Source organism: Scyliorhinus torazame, chromosome 22, assembly GCF_047496885.1.
Source record: "Scyliorhinus torazame isolate Kashiwa2021f chromosome 22, sScyTor2.1, whole genome shotgun sequence".
Lineage (NCBI taxonomy): Eukaryota > Metazoa > Chordata > Chondrichthyes > Carcharhiniformes > Scyliorhinidae > Scyliorhinus > Scyliorhinus torazame.
This window is the reverse complement of record NC_092728.1, coordinates 3,482,331-3,498,868: the sequence shown is the minus strand read 5'-3', so window position 1 is coordinate 3,498,868 and position 16,538 is coordinate 3,482,331. Positions and strand designations below refer to the sequence as shown.

The window sequence follows — 16,538 nt, the reverse complement described above, 5'->3', positions numbered from 1 at the left end:
AGGGGCTGGGAGGGGGTTAATGAGGGGTAGAGTGTTAATGAGGGGGGTTGATGACAGGGGAGGGTTGATGACGGGAGGGTTGATGATGGGAGGGTTGATGACGGGGAGGGTTGATGAGGGGGGAGAGGGTTGATGATGGGGGTTGATGACGGGAGGGTTGATGAGGGGGGAGAGGGTTGATGACGGGGAGGGTTGATGACGGGGAGGGTTGATGACGGGAGGGTTGATGATGGGAGGGTTGATGACGGGGAGGGTTGATGATGGGAGGGTTGATGACGGGGGTTGATGACGGGGGTTGATGACGGGGAGGGTTGATGAGGGGGGAGAGGGTTGATGATGGGGGTTGATGACGGGAGGGTTGATGAGGGGGGAGAGGGTTGATGACGGGGGTTGATGACAGGAGGGTTGATGAGGGGGGAGAGGGTTGATGATGGGGGTTGATGACAGGAGGGTTGATGACGGGGAGGGTTGATGAGGGGGGAGAGGGTTGATGATGGGGGTTGATGACGGGAGGGTTGATGAGGGGGGAGAGGGTTGATGACGGGGGTTGATGACAGGAGGGTTGATGAGGGGGGAGAGGGTTGATGACGGGGGTTTGATGACGGGAGAGAGTTGATGACGGGGAGGGTTAATGACGGGGTTTGATGATGGGAGGGTTGATGACGGGGGTTGATTACGGGGAGGGTTGATGAGGGGGTAGAGGGTTGATGACGGGGGTGATGACGGGAGGGTTGATGACGGGGGTGATGACGGGGAGGGTTGATGAGGGGGAGAAGGCTGATGAGGGGGAGAGAGTTAATGAGGGGAGAGAGGGTTGATGAGGGGCTGGGAGGGGGTTAATGAGGGGTAGAGTGTTAATGAGGGGGGTTGATGACAGGGGAGGGTTGATGACGGGAGGGTTGATGATGGGAGGGTTGATGACGGGGAGGGTTGATGAGGGGGGAGAGGGTTGATGATGGGGGTTGATGACGGGGATGGTTGATGAGGGGGGAGAGGGTTGATGATGGGGGTTGATGACGGGAGGGTTGATGAGGGGGGAAAGGGTTGATGACGGGGGTTGATGATGGGGAGGGTTGATGAGGGGGGAGAGGGTTGATGACGGGGAGGGTTGATGACGGGGTTTGATGATGGGAGGGTTGATGACGGGGAGGGTTGATGACGAGGGAGGGTTGATGACGGGGTTTGATGATGGGAGGGTTGATGAGGAGGAGGGTTGATGAGGGGGGAGAGGTTTGATGACGGGGAGGGTTGAGGACGGGGTTTGATGATGGGAGGGTTGATGACGTGGGAGGGTTGATGAGGAGGAGGGTTGATGAGGGGGGAGAGGTTTGATGACGGGGAGGGTTGAGGACGGGGTTTGATGATGGGAGGGTTGATGACGTGGGAGGGTTGATGAGGAGGAGGGTTGATGAGGGGGGAGAGGGTTGATGACGGGGATGGTTGATGACGGGGAGGGTTGATGACGGGGTTTGATGATGGGAGGGTTGATGACGTGGGAGGGTTGATGAGGAGGAGGGTTGATGAGGGGGGAGAGGGTTGATGACGGGGTTGATGACGGGGAGAGGGGTGATGACGGGGAGAGGGTTGATGACGGGAGTTGATGACGGCGAGGGTTGATGAGGGGGGTTGATGACAGGGGAGGGTTGATGAAGGAAGTTGATGATGGGGAGGGTTGATGAAGGGGAGGGTTGATGATGGGGGTGGTTGATGGGGAGGGTTGATGACGGGGAGAGTTGATGAGGGGGTGGGTTGATGACGGGGTTTGATGATGGGAGGGTTGATGACGGGGGTTGATGACGGGGAGGGTTGATGACGTGGGAATGTTGAGGGGGAGGGTTGATGAGGGGGGTTGATGACGGGAGGGTTGATGAGGGGGGAGAGGGTTGATGACGGGGGTGATGACGGGGAGGGTTGATGAGGGGGGAGAGGGTTGATGACGGGGGTTTGATGACGGGAGAGAGTTGATGACGGGGAGGGTTAATGACGGGGTTTGATGATGGGAGGGTTGATGACGGGGGTTGATTACGGGGAGGGTTGATGAGGGGGTAGAGGGTTGATGACGGGGGTGATGACGGGAGGGTTGATGACAGGGGTGATGACGGGGAGGGTTGATGAGGGGGAGAAGGCTGATGAGGGGCTGGGAGGGGGTTAATGAGGGGTAGAGTGTTAATGAGGGGGGTTGATGACAGGGGAGGGTTGATGACGGGAGGGTTGATGATGGGAGGGTTGATGACGGGGAGGGTTGATGAGGGGGTAGAGGGTTGTTGACGGGGGTTGATGACGGGGATGGTTGATGAGGGGGGAGAGGGTTGATGATGGGGGTTGATGACGGGAGGGTTGATGAGGGGGGAAAGGGTTGATGACGGGGGTTGATGATGGGGAGGGTTGATGAGGGGGGAGAGGGTTGATGACGGGGAGGGTTGATGACGGGGTTTGATGATGGGAGGGTTGATGACGGGGAGGGTTGATGACGAGGGAGGGTTGATGACGGGAGAGGGTTGATGACGGGGTTTGATGATGGGAGGGTTGATGAGGAGGAGGGTTGATGAGGGGGGAGAGGTTTGATGACGGGGAGGGTTGAGGACGGGGTTTGATGATGGGAGGGTTGATGACGTGGGAGGGTTGATGAGGAGGAGGGTTGATGAGGGGGGAGAGGTTTGATGACGGGGAGGGTTGAGGACGGGGTTTGATGATGGGAGGGTTGATGACGTGGGAGGGTTGATGAGGAGGAGGGTTGATGAGGGGGGAGAGGGTTGATGACGGGGATGGTTGATGACGGGGAGGGTTGATGACGGGGTTTGCTGATGGGAGGGTTGATGACGTGGGAGGGTTGATGAGGAGGAGGGTTGATGAGGGGGGAGAGGGTTGATGACGGGGTTGATGACGGGGAGAGGGGTGATGACGGGGAGAGGGTTGATGACGGGAGTTGATGACGGCGAGGGTTGATGAGGGGGGTTGATGACAGGGGAGGGTTGATGAAGGAAGTTGATGATGGGGAGGGTTGATGAAGGGGAGGGTTGATGATGGGGGTGGTTGATGGGGAGGGTTGATGACGGGGAGAGTTGATGAGGGGGTGGGTTGATGACGGGGTTTGATGATGGGAGGGTTGATGACGGGGGTTGATGACGGGGAGGGTTGATGACGTGGGAATGTTGAGGGGGAGGGTTGATGAGGGGGGTTGATGACGGGAGGGTTGATGAGGGGGGAGAGGGTTGATGACGGGGGTGATGACGGGGAGGGTTGATGAGGGGGGAGAGGGTTGATGACGGGGGTTTGATGACGGGAGAGAGTTGATGACGGGGAGGGTTAATGACGGGGTTTGATGATGGGAGGGTTGATGACGGGGGTTGATTACGGGGAGGGTTGATGAGGGGGTAGAGGGTTGATGACGGGGGTGATGACGGGAGGGTTGATGACAGGGGTGATGACGGGGAGGGTTGATGAGGGGGAGAAGGCTGATGAGGGGCTGGGAGGGGGTTAATGAGGGGTAGAGTGTTAATGAGGGGGGTTGATGACAGGGGAGGGTTGATGACGGGAGGGTTGATGATGGGAGGGTTGATGACGGGGAGGGTTGATGAGGGGGTAGAGGGTTGTTGACGGGGGTTGATGACGGGGATGGTTGATGAGGGGGGAGAGGGTTGATGATGGGGGTTGATGACGGGAGGGTTGATGAGGGGGGAAAGGGTTGATGACGGGGGTTGATGATGGGGAGGGTTGATGAGGGGGGAGAGGGTTGATGACGGGGAGGGTTGATGACGGGGTTTGATGATGGGAGGGTTGATGACGGGGAGGGTTGATGACGAGGGAGGGTTGATGACGGGAGAGGGTTGATGACGGGGTTTGATGATGGGAGGGTTGATGAGGAGGAGGGTTGATGAGGGGGGAGAGGTTTGATGACGGGGAGGGTTGAGGACGGGGTTTGATGATGGGAGGGTTGATGACGTGGGAGGGTTGATGAGGAGGAGGGTTGATGAGGGGGGAGAGGTTTGATGACGGGGAGGGTTGAGGACGGGGTTTGATGATGGGAGGGTTGATGACGTGGGAGGGTTGATGAGGAGGAGGGTTGATGAGGGGGGAGAGGGTTGATGACGGGGATGGTTGATGACGGGGAGGGTTGATGACGGGGTTTGATGATGGGAGGGTTGATGACGTGGGAGGGTTGATGAGGAGGAGGGTTGATGAGGGGGGAGAGGGTTGATGACGGGGTTGATGACGGGGAGAGGGGTGATGACGGGGAGAGGGTTGATGACGGGAGTTGATGACGGCGAGGGTTGATGAGGGGGGTTGATGACAGGGGAGGGTTGATGAAGGAAGTTGATGATGGGGAGGGTTGATGAAGGGGAGGGTTGATGATGGGGGTGGTTGATGGGGAGGGTTGATGACAGGGAGAGTTGATGAGGGGGTGGGTTGATGACGGGGTTTGATGATGGGAGGGTTGATGACGGGGGTTGATGACGGGGAGGGTTGATGACGTGGGAATGTTGAGGGGGAGGGTTGATGAGGGGGGTTGATGACGGGAGGGTTGATGAGGGGGGAGAGGGTTGATGACGGGGGTGATGACGGGGAGGGTTGATGAGGGGGGAGAGGGTTGATGACGGGGGTTTGATGACGGGAGAGAGTTGATGACGGGGAGGGTTAATGACGGGGTTTGATGATGGGAGGGTTGATGACGGGGGTTGATTACGGGGAGGGTTGATGAGGGGGTAGAGGGTTGATGACGGGGGTGATGACGGGAGGGTTGATGACAGGGGTGATGACGGGGAGGGTTGATGAGGGGGAGAAGGCTGATGAGGGGCTGGGAGGGGGTTAATGAGGGGTAGAGTGTTAATGAGGGGGGTTGATGACAGGGGAGGGTTGATGACGGGAGGGTTGATGATGGGAGGGTTGATGACGGGGAGGGTTGATGAGGGGGTAGAGGGTTGTTGACGGGGGTTGATGACGGGGATGGTTGATGAGGGGGGAGAGGGTTGATGATGGGGGTTGATGACGGGAGGGTTGATGAGGGGGGAAAGGGTTGATGACGGGGGTTGATGATGGGGAGGGTTGATGAGGGGGGAGAGGGTTGATGACGGGGAGGGTTGATGACGGGGTTTGATGATGGGAGGGTTGATGACGGGGAGGGTTGATGACGAGGGAGGGTTGATGACGGGAGAGGGTTGATGACGGGGTTTGATGATGGGAGGGTTGATGAGGAGGAGGGTTGATGAGGGGGGAGAGGTTTGATGACGGGGAGGGTTGAGGACGGGGTTTGATGATGGGAGGGTTGATGACGTGGGAGGGTTGATGAGGAGGAGGGTTGATGAGGGGGGAGAGGTTTGATGACGGGGAGGGTTGAGGACGGGGTTTGATGATGGGAGGGTTGATGACGTGGGAGGGTTGATGAGGAGGAGGGTTGATGAGGGGGGAGAGGGTTGATGACGGGGATGGTTGATGACGGGGAGGGTTGATGACGGGGTTTGCTGATGGGAGGGTTGATGACGTGGGAGGGTTGATGAGGAGGAGGGTTGATGAGGGGGGAGAGGGTTGATGACGGGGTTGATGACGGGGAGAGGGGTGATGACGGGGAGAGGGTTGATGACGGGAGTTGATGACGGCGAGGGTTGATGAGGGGGGTTGATGACAGGGGAGGGTTGATGAAGGAAGTTGATGATGGGGAGGGTTGATGAAGGGGAGGGTTGATGATGGGGGTGGTTGATGGGGAGGGTTGATGACGGGGAGAGTTGATGAGGGGGTGGGTTGATGACGGGGTTTGATGATGGGAGGGTTGATGACGGGGGTTGATGACGGGGAGGGTTGATGACGTGGGAATGTTGAGGGGGAGGGTTGATGAGGGGGGTTGATGACGGGAGGGTTGATGAGGGGGGAGAGGGTTGATGACGGGGGTGATGACGGGGAGGGTTGATGAGGGGGGAGAGGGTTGATGACGGGGGTTTGATGACGGGAGAGAGTTGATGACGGGGAGGGTTAATGACGGGGTTTGATGATGGGAGGGTTGATGACGGGGGTTGATTACGGGGAGGGTTGATGAGGGGGTAGAGGGTTGATGACGGGGGTGATGACGGGAGGGTTGATGACAGGGGTGATGACGGGGAGGGTTGATGAGGGGGAGAAGGCTGATGAGGGGCTGGGAGGGGGTTAATGAGGGGTAGAGTGTTAATGAGGGGGGTTGATGACAGGGGAGGGTTGATGACGGGAGGGTTGATGATGGGAGGGTTGATGACGGGGAGGGTTGATGAGGGGGTAGAGGGTTGTTGACGGGGGTTGATGACGGGGATGGTTGATGAGGGGGGAGAGGGTTGATGATGGGGGTTGATGACGGGAGGGTTGATGAGGGGGGAAAGGGTTGATGACGGGGGTTGATGATGGGGAGGGTTGATGAGGGGGGAGAGGGTTGATGACGGGGAGGGTTGATGACGGGGTTTGATGATGGGAGGGTTGATGACGGGGAGGGTTGATGACGAGGGAGGGTTGATGACGGGAGAGGGTTGATGACGGGGTTTGATGATGGGAGGGTTGATGAGGAGGAGGGTTGATGAGGGGGGAGAGGTTTGATGACGGGGAGGGTTGAGGACGGGGTTTGATGATGGGAGGGTTGATGACGTGGGAGGGTTGATGAGGAGGAGGGTTGATGAGGGGGGAGAGGTTTGATGACGGGGAGGGTTGAGGACGGGGTTTGATGATGGGAGGGTTGATGACGTGGGAGGGTTGATGAGGAGGAGGGTTGATGAGGGGGGAGAGGGTTGATGACGGGGATGGTTGATGACGGGGAGGGTTGATGACGGGGTTTGATGATGGGAGGGTTGATGACGTGGGAGGGTTGATGAGGAGGAGGGTTGATGAGGGGGGAGAGGGTTGATGACGGGGTTGATGACGGGGAGAGGGGTGATGACGGGGAGAGGGTTGATGACGGGAGTTGATGACGGCGAGGGTTGATGAGGGGGGTTGATGACAGGGGAGGGTTGATGAAGGAAGTTGATGATGGGGAGGGTTGATGAAGGGGAGGGTTGATGATGGGGGTGGTTGATGGGGAGGGTTGATGACGGGGAGAGTTGATGAGGGGGTGGGTTGATGACGGGGTTTGATGATGGGAGGGTTGATGACGGGGGTTGATGACGGGGAGGGTTGATGACGTGGGAATGTTGAGGGGGAGGGTTGATGAGGGGGGTTGATGACGGGAGGGTTGATGAGGGGGGAGAGGGTTGATGACGGGGGTGATGACGGGGAGGGTTGATGAGGGGGGAGAGGGTTGTTGAGGGGGGAGAGGGTTGATGACGGGGGTGATGACGGGGAGGGTTGATGAGGGGGGAGAGGGTTGATGAGGGGGGAGATGGTTGATGACAGGGGTTGATGACGGGAGGGTTGGTGAGGGGGGAGGGGGTTAATGAGGGGTAGAGGGTTAATGAGGGGGGTTGATGACAGGAGAGGGTTGATGACGGGGAGGGTTGATGAGGGGTAGAGGGTTGATGACGGGGTTGATGATGGGGAGAGGGGTGATGACGGGGAGAGGGTTGATGATGGGGAGAGGGTTGATGACGGGAGTTGATGACGGCGAGGGTTGATGAGGGGGGTTGATGGCAGGGGAGGGTTGATGAAGGGGGTTGATGATGGGGAGGGTTGATGAAGGGGAGGGTTGATGACGGGGTTTGATGATGGGAGGGTTGATGACGTGGGAGGGTTGATGACAGGTGATGGTTGATGATGGGGAGGGTTGATGACGGGGGTGGTTGATGACGGGTGATGGTTGATGATGGGGAGGGTTGATGACGGGAGGGTTAATGAGGGGGGAGAGGGTTGATGACGGGGGTGGTTGGTGAGGGGGGAGAGGGTTGATGAGGGGGGAGAGGGTTGATGAGGGGGGAGAGGGTTGATGACGAGGGAGGGTTGATGAGGGGGGAGATGGTTGATGACAGGGGTTGATGACGGGAGGGTTGGTGAGGGGGGAGGCGGTTAATGAGGGGTAGAGGGTTAATGAGGGGGGTTGATGACGGCGAGGGTTGATGAGGGGGGTTGATGGCAGGGGAGGGTTGATGAAGGGGGGTGATGATGGGGAGGGTTGATGAAGGGGAGGGTTGATGACGGGGTTTGATGATGGGAGGGTTGATGACGTGGGAGGGTTGATGACGGGTGATGGTTGATGATGGGGAGGGTTGATGACGGGGAGGGTTGATGACGGGGGTGGTTGGTGAGGGGGGAGAGGGTTGATGAGGGGGGAGAGGGTTGATGACGAGGGAGGGTTGATGGGGGGGGAGATGGTTGATGACAGGGGTTGATGACGGGAGGGTTGGTGAGGGGGGAGGGGGTTAATGAGGGGTAGAGGGTTAATGAGGGGGGTTGATGACAGGAGAGGGTTGATGACAGGAGAGGGTTGATGAGGGGGGAGAGGGTTGATGATGGGGGTTGATGACGGGAGGGTTGATGAGGGGGGAAAGGGTTGATGACGGGGGTTGATGATGGGGAGGGTTGATGATGGGAGGGTTGATGACGGGGAGGGTTGATGAGGGGGGAGAGGGTTGATGATGGGGGTTGATGACGGGACGGTTGATGAGGGGGGAAAGGGTTGATGACGGGGGTTGATGATGGGGAGGGTTGATGAGGGGGGAGAGGGTTGATGACGGGGAGGGTTGATGACGGGGAGGGTTGATGACGAGGGAGGGTTGATGACGGGAGGGTTGATGATGGGAGGGTTGATGACGGGGAGGGTTGATGATGGGAGGGTTGATGACGGGGGTTGATGACGGGGGTTGATGACGGGGAGGGTTGATGAGGGGGGAGAGGGTTGTTGACGGGGTTGATGACGGGGATGGTTGATGAGGGGGGAGAGGGTTGATGATGGGGGTTGATGACGGGAGGGTTGATGAGGGGGGAGAGGGTTGATGACGGGGGTTGATGACAGGAGGGTTGATGACGGGGAGGGTTGATGAGGGGGGTTTGATGACGGGAGAGAGTTGATGACGGGGAGGGTTAATGACGGGGTTTGATGATGGGAGGGTTGATGACGGGGGTGATGACGGGGAGGGTTGATGAGGGGGAGAAGGCTGATGAGGGGGAGAGGGTTAATGAGGGGAGAGAGGGTTGATGAGGGGCTGGGAGGGGGTTAATGAGGGGTAGAGTGTTAATGAGGGGGGTTGATGACAGGGGAGGGTTGATGACGGGAGGGTTGATGATGGGAGGGTTGATGACGGGGAGGGTTGATGAGGGGGTAGAGGGTTGTTGACGGGGGTTGATGACGGGAGGGTTGATGAGGGGGGAAAGGGTTGATGACGGGGGTTGATGATGGGGAGGGTTGATGAGGGGGGAGAGGGTTGATGACGGGGAGGGTTGATGACGGGGTTTGATGATGGGAGGGTTGATGACGGGGAGGGTTGATGACGAGGGAGGGTTGATGACGGGAGAGGGTTGATGACGGGGTTTGATGATGGGAGGGTTGATGACGTGGGAGGGTTGATGAGGAGGAGGGTTGATGAGGGGGGAGGGGTTTGATGACGGGGAGGGTTGAGGACGGGGTTTGATGATGGGAGGGTTGATGACGTGGGAGGGTTGATGAGGAGGAGGGTTGATGAGGGGGGAGAGGGTTGATGACGGGGATGGTTGATGACGGGGAGGGTTGATGACGGGGTTTGATGATGGGAGGGTTGATGACGTGGGAGGGTTGATGAGGAGGAGGGTTGATGAGGGGGGAGAGGGTTGATGACGGGGTTGATGACGGGGAGAGGGGTGATGACGGGAGTTGATGACGGCGAGGGTTGATGAGGGGGGTTGATGACAGGGGAGGGTTGATGAAGGAAGTTGATGATGGGGAGGGTTGATGAAGGGGAGGGTTGATGATGGGGGTGGTTGATGGGGAGGGTTGATGACGGGGAGAGTTGATGAGGGGGTGGGTTGATGACGGGGTTTGATGATGGGAGGGTTGATGACGGGGGTTGATGACGGGGAGGGTTGATGACGTGGGAATGTTGAGGGGGAGGGTTGATGAGGGGGGTTGATGACGGGAGGGTTGATGAGGGGGGAGAGGGTTGATGACGGGGGTGATGACGGGGAGGGTTGATGAGGGGGGAGAGGGTTGTTGAGGGGGGAGAGGGTTGATGACGGGGGTGATGACGGGGAGGGTTGATGAGGGGGGAGAGGGTTGATGAGGGGGGAGATGGTTGATGACAGGGGTTGATGACGGGAGGGTTGGTGAGGGGGGAGGGGGTTAATGAGGGGTAGAGGGTTAATGAGGGGGGTTGATGACAGGAGAGGGTTGATGACGGGGAGGGTTGATGAGGGGTAGAGGGTTGATGACGGGGTTGATGATGGGGAGAGGGGTGATGACGGGGAGAGGGTTGATGATGGGGAGAGGGTTGATGACGGGAGTTGATGACGGCGAGGGTTGATGAGGGGGGTTGATGGCAGGGGAGGGTTGATGAAGGGGGTTGATGATGGGGAGGGTTGATGAAGGGGAGGGTTGATGACGGGGCTTGATGATGGGAGGGTTGATGACGTGGGAGGGTTGATGACGGGAGATGGTTGATGATGGGGAGGGTTGATGACGGGGGTGGTTGATGAGGGGGGAGAGGGTTGATGAGGGGGGAGAGGGTTGATGAGGGGGGAGAGGGTTGATGACGAGGGAGGGTTGATGAGGGGGGAGATGGTTGATGACAGGGGTTGATGACGGGAGGGTTGGTGAGGGGGGAGGGGGTTAATGAGGGGTAGAGGGTTAATGAGGGGGGTTGATGACAGGAGAGGGTTGATGACGGGGAGGGTTGATGAGGGGTAGAGGGTTGATGACGGGGTTGATGATGGGGAGAGGGGTAATGACGGGGAGAGGGTTGATGATGGGGAGAGGGTTGATGACGGGAGTTGATGACGGCGAGGGTTGATGAGGGGGGTTGATGGCAGGGGAGGGTTGATGAAGGGGGTTGATGATGGGGAGGGTTGATGAAGGGGAGGGTTGATGACGGGGTTTGATGATGGGAGGGTTGATGACGTGGGAGGGTTGATGACAGGTGATGGTTGATGATGGGGAGGGTTGATGACGGGGGTGGTTGATGACGGGTGATGGTTGATGATGGGGAGGGTTGATGACGGGTGATGGTTGATGATGGGGAGGGTTGATGACGGGAGGGTTAATGAGGGGGGAGAGGGTTGATGACGGGGGTGGTTGGTGAGGGGGGAGAGGGTTGATGAGGGGGGAGAGGGTTGATGAGGGGGGAGAGGGTTGATGACGAGGGAGGGTTGATGAGGGGGGAGATGGTTGATGACAGGGGTTGATGACGGGAGGGTTGGTGAGGGGGGAGGGGGTTAATGAGGGGTAGAGGGTTAATGAGGGGGGTTGATGACAGGAGAGGGTTGATGACGGCGAGGGTTGATGACGGGGTTGATGATGGGGAGAGGGGTGATGATGGGAGTTGATGACGGCGAGGGTTGATGAGGGGGGTTGATGGCAGGGGAGGGTTGATGAAGGGGGGTGATGATGGGGAGGGTTGATGAAGGGGAGGGTTGATGACGGGGTTTGATGATGGGAGGGTTGATGACGTGGGAGGGTTGATGAGGGGGGAGAGGGTTGATGATGGGGGTTGATGACGGGAGGGTTGATGAGGGGGGAAAGGGTTGATGACAGGGGTTGATGACGGGAGGGTTGGTGAGGGGGGAGGGGGTTAATGAGGGGTAGAGGGTTAATGAGGGGGGTTGATGACGGGAGAGGGTTGATGACAGGAGAGGGTTGATGACGGCGAGGGTTGATGAGGGGGGTTGATGGCAGGGGAGGGTTGATGAAGGGGGGTGATGATGGGGAGGGTTGATGAAGGGGAGGGTTGATGACGGGGTTTGATGATGGGAGGGTTGATGACGTGGGAGAGTTGATGACGGGTGATGGTTGATGATGGGGAGGGTTGATGACGGGAGGGTTAATGAGGGGGGAGAGGGTTGATGACGGGGGTGGTTGGTGAGGGGGGAGAGGGTTGATGAGGGGGGAGAGGGTTGATGAGGGGGGAGAGGGTTGATGACGAGGGAGGGTTGATGAGGGGGGAGATGGTTGATGACAGGGGTTGATGACGGGAGGGTTGGTGAGGGGGGAGGGGGTTAATGAGGGGTAGAGGGTTAATGAGGGGGGTTGATGACAGGAGAGGGTTGATGACAGGAGAGGGTTGATATGGGGGGAGAGGGTTGATGATGGGGGTTGATGACGGGAGGGTTGATGAGGGGGGAAAGGGTTGATGACGGGGGTTGATGATGGGGAGGGTTGATGATGGGAGGGTTGATGACGGGGAGGGTTGATGAGGGGGGAGAGGGTTGATGATGGGGGTTGATGACGGGAGGGTTGATGAGGGGGGAAAGGGTTGATGACGGGGGGGGTTGATGATGGGGAGGGTTGATGAGGGGGGAGAGGGTTGATGACGGGGAGGGTTGATGACGGGGAGGGTTGATGACGAGGGAGGGTTGATGACGGGAGGGTTGATGATGGGAGGGTTGATGACGGGGAGGGTTGATGATGGGAGGGTTGATGACGGGGGTTGATGACGGGGGTTGATGACGGGGGGGTTGATGAGGGGGGAGAGGGTTGTTGACGGGGTTGATGACGGGGATGGTTGATGAGGGGGGAGAGGGTTGATGATGGGGGTTGATGACGGGAGGGTTGATGAGGGGGGAGAGGGTTGATGACGGGGGTTGATGACAGGAGGGTTGATGACGGGGAGGGTTGATGAGGGGGGAGAGGGTTGATGACGGGGGTTTGATGACGGGAGAGAGTTGATGACGGGGAGGGTTAATGACGGGGTTTGATGATGGGAGGGTTGATGACGGGGGGTGATGACGGGGAGGGTTGATGAGGGGGAGAAGGCTGATGAGGGGGAGAGGGTTAATGAGGGGAGAGAGGGTTGATGAGGGGCTGGGAGGGGGTTAATGAGGGGTAGAGTGTTAATGAGGGGGGTTGATGACAGGGGAGGGTTGATGAGGGGGTAGAGGGTTGTTCACGGGGGTTGATGACGGGAGGGTTGATGAGGGGGGAAAGGGTTGATGACGGGGGTTGATGATGGGGAGGGTTGATGAGGGGGGAGAGGGTTGATGACGGGGAGGGTTGATGACGGGAGGGTTGATGACGAGGGAGGGTTGATGACGGGAGAGGGTTGATGACGGGGTTTGATGATGGGAGGGTTGATGACGTGGGAGGGTTGATGAGGAGGAGGGTTGATGAGGGGGGAGGGGTTTGATGACGGGGAGGGTTGAGGACGGGGTTTGATGATGGGAGGGTTGATGACGTGGGAGGGTTGATGAGGAGGAGGGTTGATGAGGGGGGAGAGGGTTGATGACGGGGATGGTTGATGACGGGGAGGGTTGATGACGGGGTTTGATGATGGGAGGGTTGATGACGTGGGAGGGTTGATGAGGAGGAGGGTTGATGAGGGGGGAGAGGGTTGATGACGGGGTTGATGACGGCGAGGGTTGATGAGGGGGGTTGATGACAGGGGAGGGTTGATGAAGGAAGTTGATGATGGGGAGGGTTGATGAAGGGGAGGGTTGATGATGGGGGTGGTTGATGGGGAGGATTGATGACGGGGAGAGTTGATGAGGGGGTGGGTTGATGACGGGGTTTGATGATGGGAGGGTTGATGACGGGGGTTGATGACGGGGAGGGTTGATGACGTGGGAATGTTGAGGGGGAGGGTTGATGAGGGGGGTTGATGACGGGAGGGTTGATGAGGGGGGAGAGGGTTGATGACGGGGGTGATGACGGGGAGGGTTGATGAGGGGGGAGAGGGTTGTTGAGGGGGGAGAGGGTTGATGACGGGGGTGATGACGGGGAGGGTTGATGAGGGGGGAGAGGGTTGATGAGGGGGGAGATGGTTGATGACAGGGGTTGATGACGGGAGGGTTGGTGAGGGGGGAGGGGGTTAATGAGGGGTAGAGGGTTAATGAGGGGGTTGATGACAGGAGAGGGTTGATGACGGGGAGGGTTGATGAGGGGTAGAGGGTTGATGACGGGGTTGATGATGGGGAGAGGGGTGATGACGGGGAGAGGGTTGATGATGGGGGTTGATGGCAGGGGAGGGTTGATGAAGGGGGTTGATGACGGCGAGGGTTGATGAGGGGGGTTGATGGCAGGGGAGGGTTGATGAAGGGGGTTGATGATGGGGAGGGTTGATGAAGGGGAGGGTTGATGACGGGGTTTGATGATGGGAGGGTTGATGACGTGGGAGGGTTGATGACGGGAGATGGTTGATGATGGGGAGGGTTGATGACGGGTGTGGTTGATGAGGGGGGAGAGGGTTGATGAGGGGGGAGAGGGTTGATGAGGGGGGAGAGGGTTGATGACGAGGGAGGGTTGATGAGGGGGGGGAGATGGTTGATGACAGGGGTTGATGACGGAGGGTTGGTGAGGGGGGAGGGGGTTAATGAGGGGTAGAGGGTTAATGAGGGGGGGTTGATGACAGGAGAGGGTTGATGACGGGGAGGGTTGATGAGGGGTAGAGGGTTGATGACGGGGTTGATGATGGGGAGGGTTGATGAGGGGGGTTGATGGCAGGGGAGGGTTGATGAAGGGGGTTGATGATGGGGAGGGTTGATGAAGGGGAGGGTTGATGACGGGAGGGTTGATGAAGGGGAGGGTTAATGACGGGGTTTGATGATGGGAGGGTTGATGACGAGGGAGGGTTGATGAAGGGGAGGGTTGATGAAGGGGAGGGTTAATGACGGGGTTTGATGATGGGAGGGTTGATGACGTGGGAGGGTTGATGACGGGTGATGGTTGATGAGGGGGGAGAGGGTTGATGACGGGGTTGATGATGGGGAGAGGGTTGATGACGGGGCTGTTGACGGGGAAAGGGGTGATGACGGGGAGAGGGTTGATGACGGGAGTTGATGACGGCGAGGGTTGATGAGGGGGGTTGATGACAGGGGAGGGTTGATGAAGGGGGTTGATGATGGGGAGGGTTGATGAAGGGGAGGGTTGATGAAGGGAGTTGATGATGGGGAGGGTTGATGACGGGGAGAGTTGATGAAGGGGAGGGTCGATGATGGGGGTTGATGACATGGGAGGGTGGAGGGAGATGGTTGATGAGGGGGGAGAGGGTTGATGACGGGGGTTGATGATGGGGAGGGTTGATGACGGGGAGGGTTGATGACGGGGGTGATGACGGGGAGGGTTGATGAGGGGGGAGAGGGTTGTTGAGGGGGGAGAGGGTTGATGACGGGGGTGATGACGGGGAGGGTTGATGAGGGGGGAGAGGGTTGATGAGGGGGGAGATGGTTGATGACAGGGGTTGATGACGGGAGGGTTGGTGAGGGGGGAGGGGGTTAATGAGGGGTAGAGGGTTAATGAGGGGGTTGATGACAGGAGAGGGTTGATGACGGGGAGGGTTGATGAGGGGTAGAGGGTTGATGACGGGGTTGATGATGGGGAGAGGGGTGATGACGGGGAGAGGGTTGATGATGGGGAGAGGGTTGATGACGGGAGTTGATGACGGCGAGGGGTTGATGAGGGGGGTTGATGGCAGGAGAGGGTTGATGAAGGGGGTTGATGATGGGGAGGGTTGATGAAGGGGAGGGTTGATGACGGGGTTTGATGATGGGAGGGTTGATGACGTGGGAGGGTTGATGACGGGTGATGGTTGATGATGGGGAGGGTTGATGACGGGAGGGTTAATGAGGGGGGAGAGGGTTGATGACGGGGGTGGTTGGTGAGGGGGGAGAGGGCTGATGAGGGGGGAGAGGGTTGATGAGGGGGGAGAGGGTTGATAACGAGGGAGGGTTGATGAGGGGGGAGATGGTTGATGAGGGGGAGAGGGTTGATGAGGGGGAGAGGGTTGATAACGAGGGAGGGTTGATGAGGGGGGAGATGGTTGATGACAGGGGTTGATGACGGGAGGGTTGGTGAGGGGGGAGGGGGTTAATGAGGGGTAGAGGGTTAATGAGGGGGGTTGATGACAGGAGAGGGTTGATGACAGGAGAGGGTGATGACGGGGTTGATGATGGGGAGAGGGTTGATGACGGGGAGAGGGTTGATGACGGGAGTTGATGACGGCGAGGGGTTGATGAGGGGGTTGATGACAGGGAGGGGTGATGACGGGAGTTGATGATGGGAGGGTTGATGACGGGGAGAGTTGATGAAGGGGAGGGTTGATGATGGGGGTTGATGATGGGGAGGGTTGATGGGGGGGAGAGGTTGATGATGGGGGTTGATGACATGGGAGGGTGGAGGGGAGAGGGTTGATGAGGGGGGAGAGGGTTGATGACGGGGGTGATGATGGGAGGGTTGGTGAGGGGGGAGAGGGTTGATGACGGGGGTTGATGACGGGAGGGTTAGTGAGGGGGGAGAGGGTGATGACGGGGTTGATGACGGGGGTGATGACGGGGAGGGTTGATGAGGGGGAGAGGGTTAATGAGTGGCCGGGAGGGGGTTAATGAGGGGTAGAGGGTTAATGAGGGGGGTTGATGACAGGGGAGGGTTGATGACGGGAGTTGAGGACAGGGAGGGTTGATGAGGGGGTTGTGACGTGGGAGAGGGTTAATGACGGGGTTGATGATGGGGAGGGTTGATGACGGGGTTTGATGATGGAGGGTTG

At 58.7% G+C, this 16,538-nt stretch overlaps 1 protein-coding gene across 1 annotated transcript in view; it reads left to right on the top strand.

The window, feature by feature from the left end:
• Nucleotides 1–16,538, top strand: part of LOC140399406 (rho guanine nucleotide exchange factor 3-like) — a 930,630-nt gene that overhangs the window by 147,319 nt on the left and 766,773 nt on the right. The window lies entirely within an intron of this gene.